A 15667-nucleotide genomic window follows, 5' to 3' on the forward strand; every position below is an offset into this window, starting at 1 on the left:
AGAGGATACGTAAATTCAAATTTTAAAATAATATTATTAAAAATAATAATAAATCCTAAATATTAACAATAATATATATTTACATTAATGAGACTCGGTCGCTATTTATTTAGTTTAATTATAATATATTCGAAATAAATTTAAATTTTGTGATAGTGAAGAATTTTACTTCAATATTACTCTTGAATCGAATAGAATTAATCTAAAAACAATTGTGATAAGGTGAAGAGTATGGAATGCAATAGAAAATAGAGCATATTTAGTGCCACGCACGAGGGCAAATAGGTGAAATTGTTATATAAAGTCCTCCAATAATGAAAATTTTTCAAATTTTGTTCCCTCTAGAAAATAAATAATTTAATTTAAATATTTTTACACTATTTATTGTTTCAAAATCTTGTAATTTGGGTTTAAAACTAGGATTAAACTTTCAAGTCACCAAAAGCAAATGATCAAACTTATGAAGTGGGCCTCAATTTCCTTTTTAGTTTTTCATGGATTCATAAAGAAATTTTAATTGTTGGATCCAACTCCTTCAATGTTGTCAATTGTGTCTGTAACGAGACTACAAGATCAATAAAATTTAGTTTTTAATTTGTGATGAATTAAAATATATCTTGTTATGTTAAAATTTAGTAAAATATGTTACTTTTATATAATATTAATAAAAAACCACATATAATAAGATTCAATTTGAATTTATAACATTTTAGACTTTCAATTTTATCACTTAAATCAAAACTTTAATATTTTTTATGAGATTTTAATAAATAATAGATTATGTCACATACTCACAATGTGCGTGAAAGAAATCTTTTTTTCTTACAACTATAATTCAAACCATATTATTTATGGAATAGATGAAACCTGATCAATAAACTACAACTTGGGATTTGAGAGAAAGCCTTTTATGTAAATATTTATTTTATTTTAAAAATATTCTACAATGATTATGACTAGGGTGGTAAAGAACCTATGTATAAATCTCAGTAAACATGTGTGGTTTTTATGTAAAATAATATGAGTTATCATTAAAAAGAAAACATATGCTAATCTTTTCACACCTAAATTGATATTCTATGACACCAATTCAATTAATGATTTTATAATAATTATAAATATTTTAGACTAATGTTTTCTACCCACATTGTGGCTATGTTATGATCTAGTACATGTATAGGAGAAGGGTGTAAAATTAAAGTAATTTATCACTTTTCTAAAATTTTTTATACAATTAATATTTTAACAATTCAACTATTTATCGTTCTATTTTAAATGCGGTAACCACATTACTAATCAACTGCAATGTTAGTAGTTTAGCTATTATTCTCATTGGACTTTATTTTTGGTCAATGTGCAACATCTCGACTCAATATAAATCAGTAAATTTATCGTTATGTTAGATGAATTTTATTAAAAAGCGAGATATCCTGTTCAAATCGAATAAATTATTTTATTCTTATTTTAACAAAATCCAATATTTTGCATTAGTGAAAGAATATCGGGATATTTTTGTTTTCTTAAAAGAATATGATTTACTCCAAAATATGTAAATAAATAAAAAATTTTAGATCATAACTAAATATTAAATTGAACTTGTATTTTAAAAATTAAGATAACACACGTTTAATAGTATCAATTTTGAGCGTAACGAAAATGCTAAAACCGTCCTCGCACAATTAAATATTGAATTGAACTCGTGTTTTAAAAATTAAGATAACACGTTTAATAGTATTAATTTTGAGCGTAACAAAAGTGCTAAAACTATCCTCGCACAGTAATTGATTCTTAGCATAAAATTTGCTCTAGACTTTAATACAGGAATTTTAAATTTTTGTTTTAAAAGATTAACTAATAAGTTTTTTTCAATCGAAAGAGGGTGGATGTAAACTGGTTTTCAAATTTCACATTGCACAGGGAAAAAAAGGAAAGAAGCCGAAAAGATGACTGGTCTTTATGCCCTTACACTTTCGGCAAGAAAATTTGCCATGGAAACTGCATGCTTATTTTTTCTTTTTATTATTATATATGCAGCCCATTCTGGTTTTTGAGAATCGTGTAACACTTTTCTACCATTTAAATATTTTATTTTTATATAAAATCTAAAAAATACATTTATTTATACTAGACCTATTCATGGGTCGAATTATTGTCCAAACTTGGAGATTTGTCCGAATTTTGGGAGGATTTTGACAAAATATTAGACTACTTAAAATATGAGTCGAGTTTGATCTAGGCTTTTATTTATAAGTTGGAATACTAATAACGTAAACATTAAAAAATATGATTGATATTCTTTTTTTCTACATATATAATTTAAGATTACATAAGTTCGAACTTGAAGGTGATATTGTTGAGAGAAGCAATAATGAAACTCAAATATAAATCATAAAAATATGAAAAATAAATAAATAAATAAAAAGCATGTCAACTTTCTTTGAAAAGATTGGCCTCTATTCTTCTGCAATATTCCCAGACTTAGCATTCTATTTCTTTTCTGAATTTCGTGTCTCATTCATGGTGATCTTTGAATATTATAAAGCAAAAAGAAAATATATAATAAAAAGAAAAGAAAAGGAATAAACATTATTTCTTTTCACACATCCATTGCTTATTTAAATAGGTATTTTCTTCCGTTTTACAATCTAAGTTTAACTTTATTCGAGTCGAGAGTAGTATTTAAATAAAATTTTTAATAATATTGACTCCAAATGTTAAACATAATTCAAATATATAAAGAAAAAAGTTCACTTTCACTTCTTTCAATCATGTAAATAAAATCGAAGATTTTAACTTGAATTTAAAAAAAAAAAAGACTTATTTGACTTATTCAATAAAAAAGAAAAGTTGATGCAATTTGGAGGCGACCAAAGGAAGCAACCATTCCACTTTGAGCTTTTGAGACCATAAAAACAAAAAGGAAACTACTTGAGTCTCTTCCATTCCTTATTTAATATTTATTAATTTAGGATCTTTAACCCACCTTTTTTTTTTTTTTTTGTAATCTGGAGACGTGGTGTTCTACAATGGACGCAATTGCATAATTTATTTCTTTTTGAAAGACCCAATTCCATATTTTAATATAATTATATTCATCGATTTCTTCTGGCAAAAGCTAGTCACCCTGAAATATATGAATCGTTCCACACTCGTACATATGAACTGCTTTTTCTTTTCTTTTCTTTTTTTTGTAATTCTACCAGCCGAGTCAAGGAACCACTCCAGCTCGCTTTTGACTCAGTTCCGATTTCGAAACTGAGTTCATTTTGAGATATTTACAAATTTCAGTTCAGTATACTACTTATCAGTGAAAAGTTATCCTGCTTATGATGAAATTTAAGTTGATCAGCTTTATCATTACTAAATCCAATGTTTTTAGAAAAATTATAAAAAAATTAATAATAAAAAAACTATTTAATTTAAAAAAAGAATTTATTCAATCGGTTTTTTAGTCAATTCAACCAGTGTAATACCATTCTCCAGACTGTTACCTTAGCCAATTCTTAGTCCAACCAGTATGACTAGCCAATCTCGTCCAATTCAAGCATCATTGACGAAATCAATATGTCCTTCGGAAAAAAGAAACATCAAATTCAAATCAGATCCAACAAATATTCTTAGTGCTCGTGTTTAGTGTTGTTGTCAAAAATTACGGTTGAAACCTGAAAGTTAAAATATCTTTTTTAGACATGATAATGGAAAGTAAAAAATGAGTTAATTTATATTATATTTAAATAATTTAATATAATGATAAATGAAATATAAATTTTAAATACCTTTCAAGTAGTTAATATAAATTATTTGTAAAATTAATGATACATAAAATATTTTAAATTTAAATATAATAATAAATTATATTTAAATAATTTAATATAATGAATTTAGTGATACATGAAATATAAATTAATCTAATTTTTTTATATAACTTTTAAATAATTAATAAGGATATTTTCATAATTTCACTTCAAAGGGCTGAAAAACATTTTTATAGCACTTTTGACTCCAACAACCATGTGTTCTCCATTGTTTCTACCATGAATAAGTATTTTTTTTTCTTCCCACTACAATGGAGAACGACTTCCTATTGTTTTCATTTTCATCGTTATGCACTTTCATTTTTCTTTCTAGTAAAAGACCCTTGAAACATCAGGAAACTACGACAGTAGAGAACAGAAAAACCTCCACCAGACGGAGGATGTAACACTCATCGCCCGACCCGATTGTCGAGTCCGAGTTATAAGATTCTACAGTCGTTGTCGAAGCAACTATAAACATTTGATAATCAAGTTACACTATAATACATGCATTCATATCCAAATTGCAATGTTTTTAAAGTTTTCATAATAGGTATTGATACCCCATAAAGGTACCGATACCATTTTGGCCTTTGATGAAAATTTGAAATAAAAACAAATATATCGATACCAGATATAAAGTACCGATACCCTTATCAAGGTTTCTGATATGCCACAAATCGATGTGGCAAATTAGGCCAATAAGTGAAAATAATTTTTCGTTATTTTCATATTTTTGGTTAATAAGTGAAAATGTCTCCTTTTTATCTATTTTGTGACCCAATTTGGCCAATAGCACCATTGGGAGGCCTAAAGTGTGTTTGAGTGATGTAGGGGCATGTTGGAGGTAAAAAAACAAGCAAAAATGACACCAAGGACAAGGGTATCGCGATATCCATCCCTTGGAATCGCGATACCTCCAACAATATAGAACATTGAAGACATATTTCAGTGGTATCGCGATATCCTCTTTAGGAATCGTGATATCCACCTTCCAAAGAGAACCCCAAGTTTCAATACTGACCAAGATACCGCTATATCCTCTTCGGGGTATCACGATATCACCTTCGTCAATGAGACAAACTTGGACAAAAAGGGTAGTATTTATCTACCCTGCCACCACACAACGCCTATGTAGGGACATTTTCGGTAACGAAAAGTCATCATAATACACTTTAAGATAGCCAAAAATTGTTGATGAGGAGAGAGACATACATTAGCTTAGTTTTAGGTTTAGTTTTTCTCTACACTTTTCTAGGCTTTTTATTTTTCTCTTCTTCTACCTTAAATTAGAGTTTATTTTTCTACATTTACTTCTTGTTCTTGTTATTCTTAGTGTTAGTTAAGTTAGTTATTACTGTAGCTAAGGTTTATTTACATTCCAGTCCCTTTACCTTTCTTTCAAAACTCTTTAAGCTTTAGTTTAATGTATTTCAATTTATTTTACTTTAAATCTGTTAAATGCTTTTGGTTTCATGCCATTTAAGTTTTCTTACATAAAAATCTTAACTTTCACATTTTTATTAAACTATACTTTCATAGCTATCTTGTTTTCTACTTTTATGTTTATTTTCTTCACTTCAAGAAGGTTGATTGATGGAAATGTAACAGCCCGATTTTGGGCCTAGTCGGAATAGTAGTTTCGGGATCACAAATTTGACGAGGAAAAAATTTATTTTTATTATATTTTTATGGTCTATGATTTCATAGAATGATTTTTTGAAAATTTTGTTCGAAAATTTCAACGTTTGGGCACTCAATTTAGTAAAAAGGACTAAATTATAAAAAGTGCAAAAGTTGAGTTCTACATGTTAAAAGTGTCCAATTGTTATGAAATTTTAAATTAGAGGTCCTTAAATGGAAATTAGACAATTGGTTAACTTGTTGGACAAAAATGGATATGAGATAAGTGAAATAGGATATTTTTAATTTGGGGGCATTTTGGTCATTTAGTAATTAAAATAATTAAAAAGGCCAAAATAGCCAAAATTTTGTCCATCTTCAAGCTTTGGCCGAATTTCACAAGGGGGGAAGCCATAGTTAGGGTTTTCAAGCTTCCAAGCTCTATAGTAAATGATTCCAACCCCCGTTTTAATGTTCTTTACGGTTTTTAGAGTCTCGGTAACTTGATTTAGCTTATTCTAGCAATAATTTAACCTAAGGTTTATATTTGGAAAATTACCAATAGGTGAAATGTGTTTATTTTGATGTTTTATGGTAGAATATGAAGCTTGAAATTATGTTAAACAACTTTTGCTAAGTGATTTTAAGTGAAAACGAGTAAAACGATATAATCAGTAAAAATACCTAATGTTCTTAAGTAAGTGTTAGAGTGGGAATTTGATGTTGCCATAGAAGGGAAAAATGTTTAGCATTTCATAATACATAAGAATAAGGGATGAATTTTAATTTACGAGCTTTGGGGCAAAAGTGTAAATATGCAAAAGTTCAGGGACAAAATTGTAATTTTTCCAAAGTTTGAGTCAAGGAATGTTTTGATAAATGTGAGTATTAAATAAGTCAAATGTGTTATTATAGATCAAGAAAGAAGTGGAATCAACCTTAATCGGAGAAAAGAAAAGATTAAAAACTAAATTGCTAAATTGTTATATTGTTGCACCAAAGTAAGTTATGTGTAAATAATAACAATATATTTTTATAAATTTTGAATTATATTTGATATGTGAATTAATATTGAATGTGGAAGGAAATTTGTTCATGAATTATTCAAGTGATAAAGTGTTTAAAATAAAGTGTTAAGTGTAAATTCCCGGTTGAACTTAGGAATAGAAGTTGATACAAGTGACATGTCACTAGAGACCAGTGTTACAGTGAGTCCCGGGTGCTGGGTGATCTAGCATGTGTTGTAGACACCTGACAGCTTGTGTGAGCAGACCCGTGGACATTTCCAGTGTTATTGATCAGTGGTAGCTTCAGCTACATTTCAGTGGTAGCTACGGCTACGTATCAGTGGTAGCTTCAGCTACATATTAGTGTGGCACTTATGTGCTAATTCTCTACGTATCCGTGTATATTCCGAGTGTTCAACAGGAAATTGACTAAGTGAAAATACATGAGATCATGTAACGACTAAGTGTAATTGAATGATGAATATATGTGTGGAATGGAATTGAATAGTGATCGAAAGTGAAAAAGTGAAATTGTGAAATAGTAGAATTAGCAACAAAAAGTTTTGGACATAAATAGTTATGTGACTTTGAAAAATCACAAAAAATCGTAAAAATCGAATTAGAGAGTGAATAAGATATGAAATGAAAGCTTAATGAGTATATTTTACATAAAAGAAACAAAGAAAGCAACAGAGTTATAAATTTTGAGATATTTTAAGTTTAGTGAGATAGAGTCAGAATGAGTTTGGAATCCCTGTTTTGACTTTGGAAAATTGTTAAAATTGTAAAAAATAATTACAAGCTAAAATTTATATGTTTAGAACCCTAAATGAGTCTCTTTTCAAATGAAATAAACATAAGTACCATCCAAATTCTGTACAGTGAGATAATTAATTTTTAGTGAAGAGAGGTCAGAACTGTTAAGTAGTGAAACAGGGAAACTTTAAAGAATAAATTGTACTTATTGGATAATCCAAAAATTCTCAAAATTTTATGATAATAAGATATGTGAATCTAGTTTTAGGAAAATTAACGAATCTTAATTTGGAGCTCTGTAGCTCGAATAAAAATAATTTCATGACTCTAACTCAGATAGATAGCTTTGAATATACATATTAGTGAATAGTAAAATAATAGAAAATGTTATTTATAAGAGTGTTATGTACATTAAGGATGTGGAATAGAGAGGGGAGGAGGAGGAAAAATAAAATATATGAATGATTTGTATATAAATTGGTCATATGCCCGATTATATTTGATAAACATTAAGTTAGAAATGACATAATGTTTCATTTCAATTAGTTATTATGAATTGAATTGTAAATTCATATGGCTGAAACCAAACAATTATTTATTAGTATTATGCATGACATAATGTATTATTCTATATATATATATATATATATATATATATATTCATGGTTGAATTATGATTGTTAAGAAAGATAGATAAATTGGAATGAAAATTCAAACTGAGTAGAACGTGGGGTTGAGTACTTTCGTTTAGTGATAAAGACGAATTGACGGAAAATACTATGGATGGAGCATGGCAATAAGTGATATGTAATTCCGTGTAAGACCATAGCTGAACTATAGCATCAGTATATGTTATGTGATTACGTATAAGACCATAGTTGGACTATGGCATCGAGAAAATAAGTACTCAATTCCATAAGATGTTCACTAATTTGACAAAGTTGGTAAGTGTTACATGGACTCATATTCAAGTGACAGATTTATTGTGATTGTTGAAGTTGAATTCAATTAAGTGATTTCACCAATTGGATATTGTATATGGCAATATGTATTAGTGAATTGCCTATTTATGAAACGATAATTGAAGTTCAGTAAATGATACATGGAATTAATATGAAAAGATTTATGATTGTTATTATTATTGTTTCTGACATAATGTGGATTCTTCAATGTTGAAATGATTTAACGGATTTATTGAGCATATGAATGAGTATGAGACTCATATGAGTTAGTATAGATATGTACATGTGTCTTATAAGCTTTGAAATGATAAGACTTGTGAATTGTGAATTAATCTGTGTGAAAGTATATGGGATAGATTAGTGAATCGTTAAGAGATATTGAATAGTTAATATATTACAATGGTGGTAGCTATAAGGCTTGGATCGAATGAGTATATTTTGGGCCTCGTAAGCCTTAATTAGCGATTCGAAGACAATAATTTGAAAGTTTTAATCTATGTGAAATTTTATAACTCAGTTTAATACGTTTATAAGTGTATGTGTTCGGGTAATGCCTCGTACCCTATTCCAGCGTCGAATACGGGTAAGGGGTGTTACAATGTGACATCGCCAGATTCGGCCATAACGTTAAGGCCGAGCTTGGGGTGTTATAGGAAATGTGGGTAAACTAAAACTTTTGGACAAATGACTAAATCGTAATAAATTGGACTAAATCAAATAGAACTTAGGTAGTGACACCTGACAGTGACTTTTTAGGTCTACAACCCAAGTGCAAGTTATATTCAAGTAATAAAATCTCGGAAGTCCGAGGTCGATCCACAGAGAAGTTGATTAGAACTTACAAGATTACAAGTGTTACACTAGAACAGAAATTTAACACTTAACTTTGGAAAAAGTATTGATAATGAAAGTAGTAGCTAGAAACACTAAAAATAAAAAGTCAACGCAAGAAAATAAAAACAAATACCTGGAAGAAAATATGCTGAGGTTAGAGGATCAACTATATGTGTCATATTAAGATTAAATTTTAATACTCAATGTTATTACTCAATAAGAATCCAAACATAAATGGAGGTCCCAATCGAATGATCTAGCAATATACATCCACTAATTAAGCATATGAATCATGAGCAAAGGTATGTCCATCAATGGAATGTCCAAAATGATTGTCCAATAAGTCCAAGAGTTTAGCAAATGAATCCATAAGCAAAGGATGGTGTAATATGATAGTTCAACTATTTAAGTTCAGTCCAACCTTATGGTATTTTAATCACCTGATAACTTCAAGACTTATAAAAGGATTTCAAATATTTATTATGCCAATTTTTATGTCTACAACAAATCAAGGTTAATTTATCCAACCATTCATTGTGTCATATATTATCTATAACAAATAAAATATTTTACTTTACAAGTATGATTATAACAAGTGATTGATAATTAATTTTAGCTCAAATGATGAGTATGACATTTGCCTTAATATTTTCCAAGACTTTCACCCTTTCACATCAGCATTGAAAACTTAAAATAACATAGCAAAAGTAAACAACTCAAACTTAGATGAAATAGACATATTAGATATAAGAAACTTGAAATTTTAAACGAATAATGAAACAAACAAAAATCTAACAAGCGAATGATCTTGAACTCAACTTCAAGATACCTCCTATGCTGAAACCAAAAGCTATTTATAGAGACTTGTGAAGAGGAAAATGATAATACAAAGGACTTGCTAATAATAAATTTCTAAGTCTAACTTTTTGTCATCTTTTGAGTCATCTTTCACATGTTAAAAGATTACTCATTTTCTCCAAGTACACGTCTCTCAATGGGAAAAGTCCAAGAGAGATGATTGATGGTCTGCATCTTGTCTATATGTTGTAAAAATTTTAGCTCCAAACTTCATTTATGTTAAGAGATATGAGTCAAACATGAAAATGTGTCAAAATTGTCCATCAATTTGAAACTTATAACTTTATTTTTACTTTTGGATTTCTTCCTGATGCATTTTGGTGTTGGTATTCCAATATTTGAATAGATCTTCAAATTCCCTTTTTGGCAATATAAGGTATACCCAAAATAAAGTTCTAAAGCTCGAGACATGATCGATACACTAAGACATGTTCCAACTGAAAGTTCTAACTGTGTTCAAATTACAAATTTTTAATTTTTTGAGCTTTGAATTTTCACTCATCATCTTGGATCAAATTTAGGCTTAATGCATTTAATCTCATGGTTCCATGTATTAACATCTTCTTCCCAAACCTGTTTTACCTGCAAATTCCACATTGAATATTTTATTGAAACTAAATTCATGAAAATACTAAAAATACACAATATTTACAATACAAACAAAAAAAAATTCAAATACTAAAATGAATTTAAAACATATAAAAATTCTCAGGAAACCAAGCAAATGTAAGTAAGATATAATCCAAAATAATCATATGATGATGACTCATCCACGCCCCTAAGGGAATATCAAGATAAAGTGAGATCGGAAGGCGCATCTGTTCATTAGTCCTGGATTAACCGATGAGATCAGAAGATAAATCAGACCTAATTCGTCTAAGTCGATAAAATTGAGATCGAAAGATAAAATGAAGCTACTTTGTAATTTACGCGATTTATGTCCTTAGTCTGAGGTTTAGTGAACCACATTGAAGTCAACCAACCCCCATTAGTTGGTTAAAGAGTGTTATGAATTGCAAACTTATCTTGTTATGAATTGTTGTACTATAAAATCGTATTAGTAGCTGCTTAAACTCTATTGTGTAGGCTAGTTATTGCTCAACTGCCTCTTCCTTTGAGTTCGATCCATTGGGGTACTTCCTGTTTCATTGGAACTATAAATATTACAACTGACATTGTACGCTTACAATAAAACCAGGCAAATATGTGATTAATGCAGGAAATGAAATGCTAGAAAAGGAGAAGGACGTTGCTAGAGAGGAGTAGGAAGTGGCCTTGGCCCCCTTAACTAAGTGGTATATTATTATTTTTTTATACTTATTAAGCATTTATTTTAATATATTTTAAAATAAACTTTTACCTTTAGCTCTCCAAGCTTTTCAATCCCCAAACCAAATTCTTGACTTTGTCGTTGGAATAGGATACAAGGATCAAGACATGACATTCGTATATAGCCTTTTGGCATGTACATTTATATGTATTTACCAAATATTTTTATTAGACCTATTCATGGACTACGTTACTCGCCCAAGTTTAAAGATTTGCCTGAAATTTTGGAAGGTTTGAATAAAAATATTAGGCTAAAAAAAAAAGAGATTGGACAAAAATAAATTAAATCCGTTTGAAATATGAATCAAATTAGGACTCAAACATTCAAGACCTAAAATTAGCTCAATCCATTTTTCTATGTTTATAATATATTATATCATGTCTTATTTGACCTGACTTATGAATGCCTTTCTAACCTTTCTCGTGTTACTATCCTAATGCAATAAATTATCTTTTATTAAACTTTTTGATTGGGCCTATTTTTTAGGCAGTTTTGATTAGCCCAAAATCTTTGAGCCTACTAATGACTCACCCAAATGCATTTAGGGCTAATTTAGCAATGCTTTTGAAAAGTGCTTTTGAGAAGTGCTTTTGAAAAATTTGGTTTAAAATTTGAGTGTTAGTATTGCTGTCAAAAAGTGCTTTTGAGAAATAAAATGTCCATTTTAGACATGTTATTATCAAGTAACAAATATGCATTTAAATAACTTTTAAATTAGTTAACATTATTATATTTTAGTAAGAATATAAAAATTATTATAACTTGTTAATATTTTAATATATGAAATATAAATTTTAAATATTTTAAGCAATAAATATTAATTATTTATAAAATTTAATTAGAATATATAAACTATATTTTAAAATATTTAAATATAACCATTAAATATTTGTAATTGGTATTTTAAAAATATTTTTTCATTTTAATTAATGATTTTAACACATTTGTAATTAAGCACCAAGAGAAAAAGGAAAGTAATATGTTATTGGAGTCAGAAGTACTTTTTTTGGAGTCAGAATATATTGGCTCATCATAACCCAATAGAATAAATCATATTAATATTATTTATTTATAGAATCCATTCAAATTTGAACCTTCGAAGAAGTAAGTGATAAACCTTTGTTAGACAATTCCCTTCAACCGTTGTGTGTGAAGTTAAAAGAGTAGAAGAGTTTTTAAAGGGAGCACTGTCGGGTAGTTCTCAAGCAATTTTACCATGACTTGACCCACCCTTTCGTTTGGGTTCGTCCATTTGGAATGCATGAACCAGCATTTTCAACCATTGATTCGTTTTCCTTTTAGTGTGTAAAATTTGTGGTTTAGAGCTTGAAATTGTAAGAATAGATTCATTTTGAGCTTATCTATACACATTAAAAATGAAAATAATAACAATAACTATTACCATGACCTTCTCATTGGCAATTACGATCCGTCGGCATAAACAAGTCAAAATATAATATAATAATCGATTTCTTGGGCCATAAGTAAGCTGAAAACTGGTTGGTGGAGAAGCTCCTACGTTACCAATAAATAAGCTTCAAGTCCCACACTTAATTTATAACTTCGTCTTCCTTTAAATTAAATTCCTTCTTCACTCATTATTCACTCTCCTGCTCATTATCAAACATCAATGGCGGCCTACCTTTATAGGATGGCTTTCAAAGCACTTGTTATCACGTCGGTATTGATTTTCGCCTGTCAACTAGCTGTTGTTGTTGCTGCAGCTCGTGCGGTTCCTGCTGACCATTCGTCTGCACCGGTGATCGGCTGTAATATGAAAGGGTTTACCCCTGTTTATGGCAAATCATGTCCTCCAAATTAAATCAACTCCCTTATGGTATTGTCTCTCTATAGGTACATATGGGTGTTTGTAGGTGTAGTTACATGTTCTTGGCTTGGTTTTAGGGTTTATGGAGTTGATCTGTAATATGGGTGCAGTGGTTTGTTTTTTTACTATGTAATTGTTAGATTTTCGATTCAATGAAATTTCCTTTTTGGTTGCTTAAAGAAAATCTGAATATGAATGAAGCCTAAGGGGACCTTCACCCTCAATTTATTGAAATTTTTATTTTTATTTTTTGAAATTTTTTATTATAATTAAGCCTTTTTATTACCCCAATTTATTCAAAATAAATCCATTAAATTTATTGAAAATTTTAGTTAAGGACAGAGAGATGTGATCTCTTTGGCTTCAATGTATGCATTATACATGCATATTTCTAGAGGTGAGTATTCGGTCAAGTCGAATCGAGTAAAAAATTTTATTTTAACAACTGCATTCAATTTGAATTTTTTCGAATCGAATCGAGTCAAGTTAACGAATCCTATTATTCATACTCAATATTAAGTTTACATAGACCGATTATTTAACTAGTAGACGAAGTATAAGATTATTTAACTATATAAACATTATAATAGTTTTGCCTTTTAATTTAATGAGTAAACATTTATCAAAATGACGTAGTTTTACCTTTTAACTTAATGGTTTTGATTTTAATTTTAGAAAAGATAAACATTTATCAAAACAACGTAATTTTTTTTCTTATTCAAATTTTCAAATAACTCGAATTGTGTTATTCATATTAGAGTTAAATTGAAGAACTTAATTTTTATTCGAGTTGATCCGAATAACTTGATTAACTCAAATAGTTAAAACTATTTAGGGTCTGTTTGTTTACATGTAAAAGGTTTTACGGAAAATATTTTCTACATTTTCCTGTGTTTGTTTCACAGAAAACAGTTTGGTCAATGAAAAATGATTTACAGGTCAACAGAAAATAAGCCTTTTTCCTTGTAAAATGACTTACCCTTTTGAAAAGCGTAAGTCATTTTTCGGAAAAGAGCTCCTTGCTTTCATATAAAAATTAACTTAAATCAAGTTTAATATTATTATATTGATAATAAATTTTATTTTTATTTTTAAAAATATTTAAAATATTAATATAAAATAATATATTTTTAATATTATTAAACATACGTATTTAATTATTTATATTTAGTCATATAATAAATTATTAATATAATTAATATAATTTATTGTTTTTAATAAATTATTTAATATTTAAATTTTATTTTAATAGTAAATTTTAAAAATAATAATTTTAAATAATATTATTCACATATTATTGAAAATATCAATATTAATATTTTAATACTAAATATTTATTACAATTATAAATATATCAATAATAACTGTTTTGTAGTATAAATGTTAAAATATGTCATAAGTCTATATACTCTTCACAAATTTACAATTTAGTTTCTGTACTTTTATTTTCAAGAATTTAGTCCCTCTACTTTTCAGATTTGAAAATCAAGTCCAACTAGAGACATTGTTGATTTTTTGTCAATTTTGTTAATGTCACATTTTAAATAAAAAATACTTAGTTGGTAGTCATGTAACTAAAAAATCTCAAATGTATGTTTGTTTAATTGAAAACGACATTTATGAAATATTTTTAAAGAACTTGCCAAACAAAAGAAAATATTTTACACAGATTCATCTAAACACCAGAAAATATTATCTTTTTCAAAAAAGTAAGTCATTTTCCAGAAATCATTTTCCGGAAACCATTTTCAGTGAAACAAACGGAGCCTTAATTTAAATTTTAAATTTTTTTATCAAATTTTTCTAATCGAATCGAATTTTACTCAACCTTGTATATTTCATTTCATTTTGTTTAGTGGACGTATCAATGAAAAGTTCTAGTACGTATCATAATAAGCACATTGACTGATTTAAGGTAGTTTGAGCTTATCATTCACCGAATATAAATAAAATCTGCGAAATATTCGTATGGGCCCCTCGATGCCTTTTCCTTTTTCGTACTGCTAAGCGCTTTATCGGAGAACCCGCCGCAACCCAAACCGGAGCTCCTAAACAACACCCGGGATCCGGAACCCGACAACAAAAGAAACGTAAGAGGACCCCGCCGTCGGATTTCCTTCGGCGGCCTCACAGAACTTAAAGCAGCGCGTCATATCCCAGGACGAAATCGGCGACAAGATCATAGAGGTGAGCTTTGTGCAAAAGGGAAGGAAGACATTGCGGTGACCACAAACGGTCGCAGGACATGGCAAAGATCTGTATTCGGATCCTCTCCGGAGCTGCTTCGGGAACCCCAAGCACTTTTAAGAGATCAAGATCAAGGGGAACAAAAGAGGTTGCTCGGATGTGGGATTTTTTCCAGCATCGTTTCAAGCCAAAAGTGACTCGCTTACCGCCAGCACCAAAACAAAGACCAAAGGAAGCTGGAAAACCAAAACCAAAAACAAAAGTGAGAGAGGGAGAGAGAGAGATGCAAGGCTCTTGAAAGTTTCAACAACAGAGAACAGAGAAACCTCCGCCGGAAGGAGGAGACTGGTAGCGGTGAGCAGCGGCCGGCCCGCCGACGAATGGTGAAAGCTTGATTTTCTAGGTTTTCTTTTCAGAAGCTAGAGAGGGAGGGGAAAAGGAAAGGGGTAACTCAGGGTTACTATAGTCAAAAGAGAAACGCGTTTTCA

At 29.2% G+C, this 15667-nt stretch overlaps 1 long non-coding RNA gene across 1 annotated transcript; it reads right to left on the reverse strand.

Annotated features, from left to right (window-relative positions):
- Positions 1–14860: 14860 nt before the first annotated feature.
- Positions 14861–15667, reverse strand: LOC105792296 (uncharacterized). The gene is made up of 2 exons (XR_001133265.2): positions 15506–15667; positions 14861–15415 (listed from the first exon to the last, which is right to left on the reverse strand). It is a non-coding gene; the product is annotated as an uncharacterized LOC105792296 (long non-coding RNA).

This window comes from Gossypium raimondii, chromosome 8, assembly GCF_025698545.1.
Source record: "Gossypium raimondii isolate GPD5lz chromosome 8, ASM2569854v1, whole genome shotgun sequence".
Classification (NCBI taxonomy): Eukaryota; Viridiplantae; Streptophyta; class Magnoliopsida; order Malvales; family Malvaceae; genus Gossypium; species Gossypium raimondii.